Below are 16,202 nucleotides of genomic sequence, written 5' to 3'. Positions count from 1 at the left end.
ATCTTCGATTAATTTCTTATTCATCACTCAAACAAATTTCATATTAAAATTAATAAAATTTTTACCATTACAATATTTAAATTTAAGTATCGAAAACTGCTAAAATAGCACTATTTTACACCTTAAAATCCAAATTTTCCCGGGGGAGGCTTCTTAACACCCCCCATACACAAATCCTGGCTACGCCACTGCTTGAAATGCATCTTCCCCATTGGCCGGGAGATGGAGGAAAGAGCCGGGTCCGCGACCCTGGCTGGTACAGCTAGCTCCTGAGTGGCTGGCCCCACAGCTCTGAGAGCAGCCCAGTTCCGGCAGGACGGCCTTTCGCAACGGATGCTTACCCCGCCGCCGCCTCTTTAGATGTGTCCCGTTCGGTCCAGCTAATAGAATGGTTAACGTGAAACCTTTAATTAAAACATGTGATGATTTCATTGATACCTTGAATACACTTACAATAACAAATAAAAATACATGAAATGGGCCTATTAAAATTTTAACGACACTTTAGACTTCAATGTTTTCTAAAGTATAAAATAGACAAGTTCTTGAAACAGGACGGAAGCTAGAGCGACAAGTACGGCACAACCACTTGCCTGCGTAGCCAATCTGACTGCCACTTGCGAGACAGATTAAACTATAAATACGCGCGTGTAACGTTATGCTGCTTCGTTAGTATAAGTAATGGCGGGATTTGCACATCGGCGCTAATGAACGCTCGTGATATTGATCAGTGGAAATCACGTTGAGTCAGCCAAAATTATACCCTAGCCGAAGAAAGCGGAACAGCTGAATACCTTGAAATACGTAAATGGAAAACCATAGTTATTTTCGTCCACACATGTTTTGCAATGATTCAATCGCTTCGAGTATTTTACTGCTGAACTTTATTACACTGATTAGTTATCAAAATAGGCAAAATAACTGAAATCACAGTGCTCTTCGTGGCACTTATTAGTAACACTGGTTTCGGTATCAATAAAAAGTTCACAGGAACACTGATAGCTAATATTTAACGAAAGTGAGAGGCTATTTCATTCTGAGAAAACAGGACACTGCATACACTTTGTTATTGATAAACTACAACCCACGCATCAATCTGTAATTAAAACCTCAAACTTTTAGCATGAATTCAAAACGGAGAGACCATTGCCGGTCCTACTCTTCTTCGTCATTTTCCTTATGAACAAAACTATATATGTATATATATATATTTGTTATACTAACTAGCTAATGCCCTGTATGCGTTGAAGTGCCTCTTTGTAATTTTTTGTAATTTTTTTAAGGATGTACACACATACAAAGCATCTCTATCTCACTCTTTATCTCTCTGTAACTCTATGTATCTCTTTATATTGATCTCTCCATATCTCTCAATCTCCCTATCTCTATCTATGTGTCTCTATATCTCACTCTATATCCATATCTGTCTATATCTCTATATGTATCGTCATATATCTCTATATATCTGTCTATCCCTATATAAATATTAGTATATATTTCTTTGTTTTTACGCCAGTACATACTAAGGCCTTAAGCCGAGTTTGAAAAACTTATACGCCAAATCTTAAAAAAAAAAATGCATCCATGACTTGTCCGGAATTCGATCCCAATATCTCTATCATCGTATACTGACTGAACAGCGTTAGTCTACTCATGTCCCCCCTCCTTCAATTCAATTAAAGAAAAAAAAACATAATGCTTTGAAAATAAGACTCGTTTACGTGTTGCATCTCACATGGGCACGCTCTTTGTACCCTAACAAAAAACTCTGCTAAAAACTGCCTCAACTAACTCTCACAGCGATGCTACGTGTTGTACGAGATAAAAACATGTTGAGTTATTTTGATAATCAAGCTGACATACCGTACGACAAAAAGGTCTACCGAAACGTGGAGACCATATTAAAAAAAAAGAGGAATGTTCGGAATTAATTAATAATGCACCATTTGACGGCCGCTGCTAATTAAAGCTGGAGTATTCACGAAAAAAAACGGCGCAGAAATGTGTATCACATTAGTGAACATGTTCGTTAAGTACGAAAATAACCCTGGTCAGTTACGTACGTAAAAAAACTAGTTGGTGTCCATGCATATGATGCGTCTGCGCAAAAATTCTAATGAACATTTTGCTACGGATAAACACTGAATTCAGCGTGAGATGTGACCACGGAGTTGGCGTCTGTTCTAATTTTGAAGTCAACTGGCTAGCAATTGGATAGCAAAACAGATCGTAGCTGTACAAATACTAATATGCTATACATTTTATTAACAGCTTAAAGAAAAACTCCCAGGAAGAATTGTAAAGATGCATGTAGTGAATATTGCTTTTAAAAAAAAAAAAATCTGCAAGAAATAAACGTTAAAACTTCATTATAACCAAACATTGTTTTGCTAAGCAGATAGGAAAAAAAGTTAAGAGAGGGGTCGCTCTCATTTCGACTTAAAGTATTGACATGGCAAAGATTTTACACACCAACTCCCTTACTTCTTACCTTCGTGTTGTGACAGTCTTGACAGAATTATTCGGCCGTACATGATGCTACAACCACCGGGTCTCCCATTTATACAGCAGGTCACAAGTTTGGGTGAGCTTAGCACGCGATCTTTTTTCCATTGCCGAAGGATCTCACATCGGGAACGTGGCGGACGTTTCCGATATATGTGTATAGTTTCCGTGGTGCTCCCGTTTCGTTCACTTTGTACCGTCCACAATGCGCTTTAAGTACTCTCTCTAGAGTTACATCCTTAACGATGAAAATCAAGACATGGTATCACAACCCTTTATGTCCGTCATTTCATTTTCTTGTCTTTGCAGTTATTTAAGAGCTTCGTTGTAAGTTTATTACGATAGCTTTCTTGCAATTTAAGTCTTGTCACAAATGTCGTAACCAAAAATTTTTACGAAGTGTTATCTAATAGTTGTTAAAATGTAACGCAAATTTTCATGAATGTTTGGATACCTGCGTGACATTTACGCAAATGTTCATATTTATGTATATAATTGCGTGACATTTTACAGTATTATGAATAATTCAATAGTGATGCTAGCTGCGTAGTGAGTGTATATAGTTAGAAATTTCACTGTGTTTAAAAGATAAAGGGAGAGAATATACTCACTAAACATTAAATTTAATAATATATTTGTATATTTAATTATTTTAACTCTGTACGTTTATCGTGCTTGCAAAAACATTCACTTTATAATTTTTTGTTGAAAAACACACACAACACAAACAGTTTTTTTAGAAGTCACACGCGAAAGGGTTACATGTAGCTGTCAATGTGAAAAGCACTCAACGCTCAAATGTACTTCTTCATAAGACCTACAATTCTGTACTACATTAATTTAATGTATAAGTCAGCGTAGGACATGTAAGTTCCCTTAAGGTTATTTTTTACGACTTGATTAAAAAAATTTTTTTTAACTTAATATGAATGCATTATACACATAAACCGTCTGGAAGAAATTCTCTAAATTATGGTGAAAATCGCATCGATATTCATTCTGCAGTTTAGAAGAAGTAAGCGAACAGACAGACAGGCAGACAGGCAGACGTGAATAACGATTATGTTTCAAACTATTTAGAGAATGAGAAGAAACTATTGTAGAAACCTTCAAGTGTAAGAAGCGGAATGATAAAGTTCGCATGATGAAATTTGACTGGAATTGAAAAGTTATCAGTAGTAGTGCATGGTGGTACCCATTTCTCAACTACCATTTTTGTTAACGATAGGGGCGGAGGGGGTGATAGGAAAGCCCCTCCTGAACCCGAATATTTCAAATTTTTTTATTGATTTTGGAGGGTGTATTTATGTTTACTTGAACTGTTTTATTCGTGTGTTAGACACTCATTCACAAAATTTTATGAAATTATTACGGCCCAATATTTGAGACCATGATTCCAAAGTCAATCTCTGACTAATTTAATGTCATTGTTTAGCGATTGCATTCATTCTTTGTACGATAGTCCTAAAGGGTCTTCCGGGAGCCACCCCTGGATTACGAGCACTGACAACCACATGGAGTTGTTTACGAACATCCTTCGGTGGCAGGACAACAGTGGCGGAAGGATACGCAAGCCACTGGTTTTACTTTCGAAGTGTGTCAAATTCATTTGAAGATTATGAGTCACAAATCATTTCGTACACGCCTGAATACTTGCCTTTGTGTAACTTAGAATTTTTTTTTTTTTTTGGGTGTGTAACATCTTAGCTCGCGGTACCTATACGGAATTTGATGGGAGTAATTTCTTTAATTCGACGGAAGTCAAGGAACGGAACTGTGTAACAAACACTGTGCTGCCATCTGTGTCGGATGGCGCGAACCAAATATCACAACTACAAAGGGAAACTTTATAGTACTAACTGTTTAGTGAATTTTAACAAGATGGGCAGATTTTTTATCAAACTTCCTTGTCGAAAATTAGGTACAAAGCCGGGGTTTAGTTATTTTTTTCAAGTCTTTGCAGCTTTCATCGGAGCCGTTTCATTATATAGTTTAAATTTCGGTCTGCAAATGGAATGATTTGATAGTCGACGTAGCTGCTACGTCTAGCGGTGGGTGCAGAAACTACGTGTGATACGCATCCAGAAATGTAGTTGAAAACACAATTTGCGTATATTTATCACGCCCGGTAATGCAAAGTTAAATTTCGTGACCGAGTTACCGTATTATAAGTGTATTTGCAAAATTAATTTTTAAAAATGAATTTGCTCGTTGCCGATGTTAGTTACTCACTGGTCAGATACTCACTGGTGAGTACTTAAAGACTTGCTCACTTTTTTTTAAGTTGTGACATGAAGGTATCAGAGGACGTAACGAAGATACTTAAGCCACCCAAAACGAAAAAAAAACTGTAAATTTGCAGCAAGTATCTTAGTTTCGTCAATTAATACATGTCGCTTCGCGACAGGTTTTGATAAATTCCCTATCTTTATTGAGGCAAGCTGTTTGCAAGCACACGCGTTACTGCACGGGCGTAACGTCTGAACGGTTAGTTACATGCGAAGTTAAATACATCCCGAAGATACACGAATGTGTGAGAAAGGATTTGTGAATCGCAGGTCTCCCTCAGATGCGAGACTACACGTCCACACGCGCGCGACGTGACCCCGACGCGTGGCTTTGGAGCCGTCAGTACGGAGACGGGGGTCTGCAACCCCGACGCGGACACGTCAGAGTGACACGGGCGACACAGCGTCACGCCACTCGTCGGCATCCCTCCGTCACCTCAGAGATAGTGACAGAGTGCGGTCACAAGTCCGGACGTGCGTCCGAGCCAGGGCCGCAACTGGGGGGGGGGGGGGGGGGCAAGCGGGGCATACGCCCCGGGCGCAAAGCTGTGGGGGCGCCGAAATCGCTTGCATTGTAATTCCTACTACAACTGGTAACTGGTAAAAAGTTTTTTAACTTGCATGTCAGGAATATAACATCTCAACATATTTAATGAACAAGTCTAGTGATTATGCGGACTACTTTATGGACATAGTGGGTTCATGCATGGAAGGTACAGTAGCACAGAAACTGTTACATGTAGGTATGAAAAATGCTTAAATAGCACCATTTTTCCGTGGGAGGGCCCCCGGACCCCCGCTTTATTGGTGTGGTATGTGCAAAAAAAAAGAGGGGGGGGGGCCGCATGAATCCAATCATGCCCCGGGTGCCAGAGACTCTAGTTGTGGCCCTGGTCCGAGCCGAACCTCGTTCAGCGGGTCTCGCTATTTTCCAACATTCACCCAGCGTTTCACCCGGCGATGTCCTCATGGCCTGGGACGAGGAGACTGCGCTGCCGTCGATTGATCTGTGCTGACTTCTTGAAAATTACACTACAGCCAGTTAACTTAACAATAATTGCATTCTGCCACCTCTTCTTTGCCTATTTTTTTTCTGTCGTAGTAAGTTTAATATAGATATATGCTGAAGCATACACGTGCAATTCAATACAATGTGCCCAATGTACCATTATACTCCCTAATTCTAGACAGTAACTTTTTTTTTTGTAAATGAAACAGAAATATTCGTGTAAAATTAAAGATACATATTGTGTAATTTTGTCCATTTACATTTAAAAAAACTGCATCACTACAAAATTGTGTTTCCTGGGTTCGGATTCTTACCCGGACATTAATGTTTGTGGTGTCCGAGTACATCCAATAGTTAAAGTTATTTAAAAACGTTTTCCTGAATAGCTTTCTAGTATTGACTGTGCACATTAATAAGCATAATAAAATAAAACAAAGTATATATTCGATCACTTTTCCATAGTTTAAAAAAATATGCTTGAACGAAGCATCAATAAAAATATAAAATTATGCGACAATTTTCTTATTATCTCGACTAACGTACTTCGTATATGCAAAAATAACCATAGCCATGTGTTGTACAAAGTTTAAATATATTTATTGTGGTATTAACACTATTTCTTGGCAACTTGTTCCCAAAGTAATCCTTTTGAAAGTACAGAATAGCCCTTTGTTTCGTAGTGGTATTTCTATGATACCATATTTATAAATATGTTACCATTTGCAATGTTCCAGTGTTATTGCCGAAATACCTCGCGTGAGAGAGCCTTGTGCTGCCATCTGGCGATCCTAACAATAACAAGCAACATTGGCTGCTTTAATTTTTTCCTTTCGCCACGTCTGCTGAAATTTACACAATAGATTCTGATTTATTTTTAATATATTTCTGTGTGCCTCAAAGGAGTAGTAGTGAACACTGAGGCGCCTGGCCCGAAGAGGCTGGCCCGCGAGGGGCGTCTTGCGGGCGGGGGGGGGGGGGGGGGTAGGGGGGCGGAGCGCGGGGTGTCGCTGGGACACCCGGCCGCCGTCGCTGTCTGGCGCGCTTAGCGCCGGCACGCGCTCCCGCCCGGTAATTGCATCACGCCACGGTTCCGTTGCATTACCGTTACGCTCGGTCTGCCGGCACACGGAGGGCGGGACTCCTCCCGCGCCCCTGCCGAGCTTCGGCCCGGGGGCGGCAACTTACCGACGAGAAATTTACAAACATTTCAACCCACCCGGAGCCATTATCGCTGGTTATCCGAACCGACGCAAGATGAAGCGCTGGAGCACGACTTAAGAGGTCGTGTGGTGTTTAAACCCCCGCTGTCGGCTGACGGCATTCTTCGACGTAGTTGAAGTCACCTTGCTGCGTCACCATCCCCGAATTGCAACACCCGAAAAACGTTGCGAGAAACGGTACTTGATTACGCCTGATGATGATTTAGGGCACACATGTTCAGAGCTTCAGACATAACACCACGCAATTTATAAACTTCTCAAGACTTTTCAACGGAGCTCAGGTGCTTTTTTTAAAAAAATAACCTAGTCATCGACGTGAAACAATTTTTTTTTTTCGATTTCATAGAGGTCAAAGACATTTTTGAACTGTCGAAAAATTTTTTTAATATTCCTGATGAAATTTTTGGAAACATTCATATAGTCACGAGAAAACATAGTCATTTACTCTTGCAAACTGCACAGTGTTAAGTCCAATAGTTTTCCATCAACTATCTTGTAAAACGTAAGCAAATACACTAGAGACTAATAGTCTACCGAAAGCTTTATCATAAAATTGTTAAATTATATATCATATTATCATGTGTCAAATTTTATAAACTTTTTTTAAGAAATTTTAACCACTGTATATTATTCTCCCACATAAATATGTATAGTTATTTTTTAAAAAATGTTTATCTATGTAAATAAATTTGTTTATGTTGCCATAATGTTGGTACTATATGTATTATACATATTAAATGTTCATACTGGGCATACCATCAGCCATCTATTGGTAGCACACCCTGTTTCAACGTAGTAGGTGCTGCTTTTAAATATATAACTTCTTAATTATATTGTACCTACGCCTCTTCAACAGCAAAGTCATTGGAGACGGACAAACATTGACGTCAGACACGAGTATCGACAAAGAAGTTTAATACATAAAAGGCAAAAAATATTGTCAAATTTTAATGCTTAATTCTACGTGAAAATTAGGGCCTTAAAAATTATGTTTGATATTTAAAAAAAAAAAATGAAAAATATCTCGATACACCACATTACCTTCGCTGAACGAATCAAAATTTAAACCATGCCAGATTGTCTCCTAGCATTTTTTTTTTTTTTGCTGACTGGCCAAATTTGAGACGTGTGAATCATCGTTAATTCTTTTTTTCGTGTTACTAACATTATTTATTTAGCGCTATCATACATTCGCCTTTGCTCTAATTTGCAGTATTCGAGCTACTATCGTCTAAAACACATCTATGCGGAGTGAAACGATCACATGACAGGAGATGATGTAACTGGATTGACGACAATCTGCTCGTATTACAGGACGAAGCCAGAGTCTCGGCAGAGGGATTCAGCCAGCCTGGCTCCAGACATCGGTTCGTCCCCTGGGTGCAGAAAATCGAAAAAGTGAGAAAAGGCGTTCACTTTTTTTTCTTTAAAAAATATAAATAAACTATGGTAGGCACTGAAGGAAAGCGAAAGAAATTTGCTCAGAAGGTAAAAGAGAAGATTGTCACTGTTCATTTATGGAAACGAGTTTAGTTTTCTGGGATGAACTGGATCGACTTGAGAGTAAGATAATCGTGTACAAGAACGGGAGGAGAAAAGAATGAATAGGAAATAAGAGGAAATATGGCTACATCTGCAGAGCACGGTAATGTTGCTGCAGCAGTTTTTACTGCAAAACGATTCTTTAGAGCGAAGTTTCTAAAATCTTCCCGGAAACGTCAAAAAATGTTGATAATCAGCAAACTACTAATACTGTTATAGAATTTTATAGAGATTTATACAGCAACTTGCATCAGAATAAAAAAATTCACCCTCTTGTCCATAGAAACACTATTTCATAACAAGAAAATAGTTTAAATAAACAAATACTAAGCTGATGTTAACATGTATGTTGATAGCTGAAAACAATACTGAAGCTGCTAATTAGTTGGCTTAAGATATTCCACGTTTATTAGTTACTTTTAGGTGAGTTTCGTATGTAAGCAGCAATGTGAAGATATGACATTATGGGTGTGTATACAGATGTAATTTGAAAACATCTATAAGACTTATGGTCTTAAGTGCTTCCCAAAGATTATTTACGTCTCCAGCTTGTAAATGAACTACGTTTTTATTGTAAATAATATATAAAGTATTTAACATTGAAAACTGAGCGTTTGGATTATTTTTGGTTGGAGTCCTACACCGTACACGAATTTTGTCGACTTCGCAAAATTATTTTATTGAAATAGTTGGGGGGTAGTAACACGTCACAAACGTGTGTGAGAAATAATGGTATTCCCATCAGTTACTTTAATGAAATCGTTGTGTGGTGGTAGTGGAAATTCATTCTATTAAACATAATCAAGATGCTCAGTGTTCAATCTTAAATACTTTCTCAATTGGTTATTCTGAAAATGTTGTTCAGCTCCATTTTTAAAGACGCGTGCGCTCCTCGGGAAGCACTTAAGACTTTAAGTCGTTATGTTTTCAACTTATTTTGTCGTGATAAACCTGCAGTTGAAGTTTGTCGGTCGAGTTCATACTCACCCTGTATAACACCCATATATGGGTGTATGTATGTGTGTGTGTGTTGGTGAGTGTGCATGTGACTGAGTAAAATTTCAGTAACAATATTTTAAAATCAGAATGACATGAATACCAAAGAAGGGCACGACACCTTGTTTTAAAACTTTTGCTTGCCGTTATTATTTCATTAGTAGGATTGTCTTTCATTTATAGCATTAAAAATATAATATTTAACCGAACTTATATTTTTCTCAAAGCGTATTTCTTGCCAATGGACGATCACTGTGGCACTTTCTTTAAATGATTCATGCAATGGAGAATTTTGATTTAATACAATTTCTTGGACATACTCCAGTGCAGTAGCATCACAAACATACAAAGAATAATATTTTTTTTAATATACTTAAAAAAGAGATAGTGAAATTTTGATAATCCATAATTCACAGTACTTTATTTCAAATACCACAAAGTATCTTTCTAAGTTAAAAAAAAATTTGAAACTTAAAGTCGAGTGACCACTTAAAATTATAGTGAGATTTGTTTGACCCAAGAATAAAATTTCGTTACTATAATTACAAAAACTTCGATAGTTTCTACAAAAAAATTTTTTTTCCCGAAGTCATATCTTTAAGTCGTAATCAAACGTTCATTAGATTCAGCTTCTGATGATTTTAACAACTCCTTTCTATTATTCGTCATAATCCTTCGGTTTGATAACAAAACTTCGTTCTATTTGTTTGAGAACAACGAAAAGAATAAATACATTCTTCTTGAAATATTGTGAGATGAATGCGCGTCCCGAAATCGAGAGCTCATTGTTTCCTCGGCTAAAATGTTGCAGGCCGCACTACAACATACACATAATATACGTTTTTTTTTTCTCCCATGCAGGATAGTCTAGTTCGCGATGTCGTAGAGACGCATGCCGTGATAATCGAGTGATGATTCCGACGATTATCATAGTCTGCCGGCTCTCACAGTGTGTGAACGTAAAAACAAAAGAATTTAAAGAATTTAATAATTTTATGAAGCAGTTTATTGCGAAGCCGAAACCAAATTTATGGATTATTTCAGATAAAATTCAACTCAGATTGATAGCATTCCTTTGGAATCAAATCCCAGGCATTGTCCTGCATAATCTGCCTTATAGGCCTATATTTTTCTATCGATTTATTCCATAAACATGGATATTATTTTTAACATTTTAATTAACTTTTCCGTCAACTTGGCTATTTAAAGCCCAATACTGAGATAAATTAAACTTCATAAAACGCAAACGCAGAAGTACAGCCAAATTCCGCGCGAAAACAAATGTGTTGGTTTATCTGCGCTGGCGCGAAGTCAGCGACGTTTTAGAAAAATAGCCGAGAACCACACACCTGGTGACATCGCCAACATAGCGAACATGGCGAACAAAGCTTTGTGTGGCCAGTGACACCTGAGGTGCAGCTGGCTACATTTTACTCGCGTAGCGAACATCGCGAACATAGCGAGCATATCGCCCTGTGTGGCCGAAGCTTAAGAAGTTTTGGTGCGAAATTATATCTAAACACAATATAATTTAAAAATATCAACTTTTATCTTTGGTATAACAATTCGTGTTAAGAAGTCAATGTAATTTTACAAAAAAAAAATTTTTTAAATGTACGTTCTTTGATTTACACTCTTTTTTTTCTCAACAAATTTAGCGATTTCAGCTTTTTGATTCCTGATGAATTTCAAATCGAATTGTTCAAGTGGGCATCAGTCAACATTGGTTTTGAATTGATGGTCTTCATCTACGATCAAAGTTGTTCACAGATATAGGATACAGTCAAAGAGTGATCAATGAACAGAGGATAACTTTGTAGGTTTGAAAATTGTTTCCTTTTTCTAATAAAACATCAAAATATCTTCTTTCAGAAATCAGTTTTTTTTTCAAATGTTTATTAAATTGTGGTTCGATAAGCTAAATGTACGTATTTAATGGGGTGTGTCTTCAAAATGAGATTATATTCTGGAAAATGTGTAATTGGATTTTTAAAAAATTGTGCGTAGCCGTATTTTTTTCTTTATTTAATATTTTTACGCTGGGGTAGGATTGGGAAGTGAGTGTAGATTTGTAATGAAAAAAAATTAACTAAAACAACGTCACAGCGATGTCGTCCACGGGCCGCAGAAAGTAACCCGGCCCGTCGCAAGAGGCGAGCGGCCCGCGGATTGAAGACCGCTGCCCTGGGAGCTGCGCAGCAATGAATAGCGTAATTAAATTTTGGCTGCACACGGCAGAGGAGTCCGGCGCCGAAGCTTTGCGGACGGAACCCCGCTCGCGGTAATCGGCCTCCGCGCGCTGTTTATGTTCCCGCGCGCACGCCAATCCCCTGTCCGTCTCATTTTTGCGCGAAGGGACGGGGGAGGGTCTTGAAAGAGAAGGACGGGCAAAGGGGCCAACATCCCCGGGGCCTCGGTATGACCTACCAAAATTATTTTTAACGCCTGGGTTTACCTGAAACGACGAAAATTCCAAATTTTATCTTTAATGTAATTTATATGAAACCTTAACAAGTTGTGATACATACGTAGATCACAGTACCATTATGGCCACGGTATTTTTTAGTCTTGAGATTTTTTTTGAAGTGCAAATATATTAGCTCTCGGTATACGGCATTTGGTAGGGGTAATTTCATGAAAAATGGAACGGAAGTAGATGAACGGAAATGTGTCACAAGCACAGCGGACCAACTTGTAGCATCGTAAACCGGCATGTAGTCATTTTCGTAAACATTAGGGTGCATACCAAACGTATTGGTGTGCCAAATGAAACCTTACGATGGTGAAACTACCCCGGAATATATTCAGTAAACGAAAATAGTCATATTAAAAAGTAATCTCAAGTTCTATGACACCTAAGAAAACTGTAATTACAATGTTTATAATAAATACTAGCTGCAGTACCCGGCGTTGCCCGGTATGAACACAGGGTGAAGGGGACGTTTTCCGAAATCAGATGTAGACAGTAATTGTCTTCTTAATTTCAACGTCGTGTGCAAAATAACTTCTATCACTGGCCGAACCTGGCAGACGTTGTTCTGCCAGTGTATAGTTATATACCTCTATATATCTAAAAACGGATGGTCTGTATGTAATCTAGACTCTATAAAGAACTAAAGTAAAAAGTGTAACAACAAAAGATAACTGATATTGAAAAGATTCCATTATCTAGCTAATGTTCGGCATGCGTTGCATTGCCTCATTCAGTTTTGTTTTGTAATTTGTTTGAAGTAGGTACACGTATACAAAGCATCTCTCTATCTCTATAAATAAATATATTTATCATCATCTCTATCTACATATATATCTTATTTATATATATATATATATATCTACATATAGACGTCTATATCTCCCACAATATCTCTCTCCTCTGTATACAAATCTCTATACCAATTTATATGCCTCTCTATACCTTTATATATCTAACTCCATTTCATTCTCTTTATCTCGCTCTATCTCCCTCTATCTCGCTGTCTCTCTCTATCTCACTCTATATATATCACACACACACACACACACACACACACACTCTCTCTCTCTCTCTCTCTCTCTCTCTCTCTCTCTCTCTCTGTCAGGAAACGAATTCTAGCCGTAGGCGCAAAAAGGAATGTGTGTGATTCGCATCCAGATGGATTGGTATTAGAAAAGCGATTATTTTATTTATCACACTCGGCATTACTTTAAAGAATTTTCAAGTTTCTTTAAAGAATTTTCACTTTTCACGAGTTTCATATAATAAGTTTATATGCAACATGTGAACGCATAAAATTGCTCTTGTTACCGAGGTTATATGTTTACACATCACAGGCGAATTCTGGAAGACACGCTCATATATACATATATATCTTAATAACGGGGTTTTAAAAGTTGTACATTACGTAAAAGGGAAGGGGGCCGGACCAAACGTTTTGCGCCCGGGACCTTGGTTATTTATGACGGCGCTAGAGGAGGGGGGGGGGGAGGTGCAGATAGGGAAGGCGCGCCCTTCGACAAACGCCCCAGTACGAACCCAGACATAACCAAAATGTTTGGGCGTCAAGTTACATCGTACGTCAGTGTCCAGTAGGAAATAACTCGAGTACGGCATGCTCTCAATAGACGGTCGGATAAACCAGATTGCTCAAAGCCTCGGAACTGAACGAGCCTGTAAACGTACACCATGTATTTTTTTTCTCTTCGAGGCTCCCGGAAAATAATTTCTTTGGGGTTCAATTTCGTTTTCGTCAAGTCAGCTGAATGAAACACGGTGGCGATATATTTTTTAAAAATATGCTCATGGGTAACAAATAACGAGTAAGTGGCACAAGGGAATAAAGAAAATAATACAAGGGAAATTGAAAATGTCAAACACAGGAGGAGTTGCGTTTCTTGAACGCTTTTGATTTCCCTCCTCATCCCCCCACAACTGGGGAATGTATTGCAACTGAGAATATTTATAGTTTCAGAAATGTAAAGAGATTTACAGAAACACCGGCTGCCACATAAAAACGATTCTCAGATATCAATGAGTGTTTCTGGATAGTAAATAAATATCTTATTAAAGAGCTTGGTAGAGACACGGAAGCCACGTTTGCTTTTTTTGCAATATTCTTTTTTTTACGTCTGTTTACGTCGCAGCTTCACAATGTCCATTCTTCGCGTGTAACAACTGCACTCCTAGCAACAGTAACTTTATTTATGTACTTCGCTGGAGATCTTATTAAAATGTAACGTAACCAGGTGGACTTAGCTGAGGAGATCCCGAAATTTAATATTAGAATCCGGGATTTCTGTGGATATCTAGGTATAAATTTATCTAGTATCAGACATCCACCGGTTTACCGTCCGTACCTAAGTGGAGGCTTTAAGTCCAATGAAATACAATATGCAGAATTGACATACACTACTTGGCTGAAAATTGAACCAGTGACAGTAGCAACTACATATTTAATCACTCCAGGGTTCATAAAATCAGAACCACAGAAATTGATTTTAGATTTAAAAAGTCTATATGTTAATCTTTTCCCTAATATAGATTTTTTTCCAAACACACTTAAAATAAATTACTTAAAAAAATACACACACACAAAATATTCTGAGCACGTTTCCAATTTTCGTGCCAAATAATTCTCTTAGAACAACAATTCAGACCTGGCGTTCAGGCCCCTGTCTACCTGGAAGTTACATTGTGAAAGTGAGGCGCGGCTTGGACACAAGTGGCCTTAAACGCAGATCCCAAGCCAGGGGCGTATCCAGCCATAAGTTAATAGGCCACATGGGCTATGTAATAGCGATGTGCATGCACAACACAGTCACAAGTGATATGTTAAACGTGTGTACATCTTCGCGCCATGACGGCCTGCGGTGGTTGAGGCAACGCACCGGGCTAAGCTGCGTGGGCTATGGGTTAGAATCCCGGTTAAGACATGGTCTTAATTTGTGTTGTCCTAATCGTCTCCTTGGCGCTTACCCATTCAATTACAACCACAACTACACAACGACTCGGGGTTACATAAAAAATCATTGATTGTCAAACTTGATATAGTGCCACTAATTCTTTAAAAAATAGATACAAGAAAGGGGTTTGTCTGTAAAGTCGGTTTACGGACGATAATTTTACGTGATAACGTCATAAGCAAACATTGATGAAAAATTGCATACTTTTTTAATTTTCATATATTATTTACAGTTTTTGCAAATTTAATTTAAACAATTTGTTTAAATATAATCACGAACAATTAGTTATAGAAATAAACTGAAATTAAATCAATGCCAATAACTTGTTAATTTCAAATGACGAAATTGGACAAATAAATCAATCGCTGCTTTTAAAAAGCTCGCCTTAACCTGTTTGATATTATGGAAGATTTTCTCGCACGGTGGTTGGCCGGTTCTTGCACGCTCGGCTCAGGCGGAACGTGACAATGAGTCCATGCTTTTTCGTGCGTGCAGCCGGCGTTCATCGATTTATAAGACGTTATCACGTCAAAAAAATTAGAAAAAATCAGCACACCTACCGCTCTCCAGCGCGATCCTGCTTCGATTCCCGGCGGAGGTGTCACACCGGGTTCCTCGCAAGTGGGGGAACGTGACACATGTTGCCGTGAACAACTCAGTTAATTGTCACCGCATCACCCCTCATCGTGCCTCTGATTACCTCTATTGGCATTCTTTCACATTGTCCTTGTATAACAACATACGAGCATTAAAACAACGAATTCATCTCAATTAACCTCCTCAGACCCATCAACTTTATTAATTTTTTTTAATTTGAAAAAATTATGTTTTATGAACTATAGACCACGTATTTGAGTTTTTAAATTTAAATAGCACAAAATATTATTACAAAGAAATATTCGGGTTGGTTACAGAATATAAAAAAATTAACGAAATAGCATGAATATGATTTTGGCACTCAATTGAGTATCGCAGTTAATTATTGGTTCATTAATGAAACCTGAACTACCTGTCTTATGAATGAACTTGCATCCCCTTGAGGCTCGTTTACACTGGTCGAGTCACTGTCGGACCAACGTAAACTGTTGGGCGAGTACCAGGTGGAGTCGAGTGGGAAGCCTACATACAACTCACGTAGTTTCGGTTCCCTACCACGTTCGTGCAACTTCGGATTTCTCTCAAAAATTGAAATTTAAAAAAAAT

The 16,202-nt window shown here is 38.2% G+C and overlaps 1 protein-coding gene across 4 annotated transcripts in view; it reads left to right on the top strand.

Moving 5' to 3' along the window:
- The window catches only part of LOC134530665 (cardioactive peptide), a 92,502-nt gene that overhangs the window by 58,626 nt on the left and 17,674 nt on the right, over window positions 1-16,202 (top strand). For 2 of the 4 annotated variants that reach the window (XM_063365706.1, XM_063365704.1), the window contains exon 2: window positions 8,337-8,420. The exons of the other annotated variants lie outside the window; for them this stretch is intronic. The gene's annotated coding sequence lies outside the window, so the exon portion shown is untranslated. The remainder of the gene's footprint in view (window positions 1-8,336; window positions 8,421-16,202) is intronic. 4 annotated transcript variants of the gene reach the window in all.

This window comes from Bacillus rossius, chromosome 3, assembly GCF_032445375.1.
Source record: "Bacillus rossius redtenbacheri isolate Brsri chromosome 3, Brsri_v3, whole genome shotgun sequence".
Taxonomy (NCBI): Eukaryota; Metazoa; Arthropoda; class Insecta; order Phasmatodea; family Bacillidae; genus Bacillus; species Bacillus rossius.
This window is presented reverse-complemented; position numbering and strand designations above follow the sequence as displayed.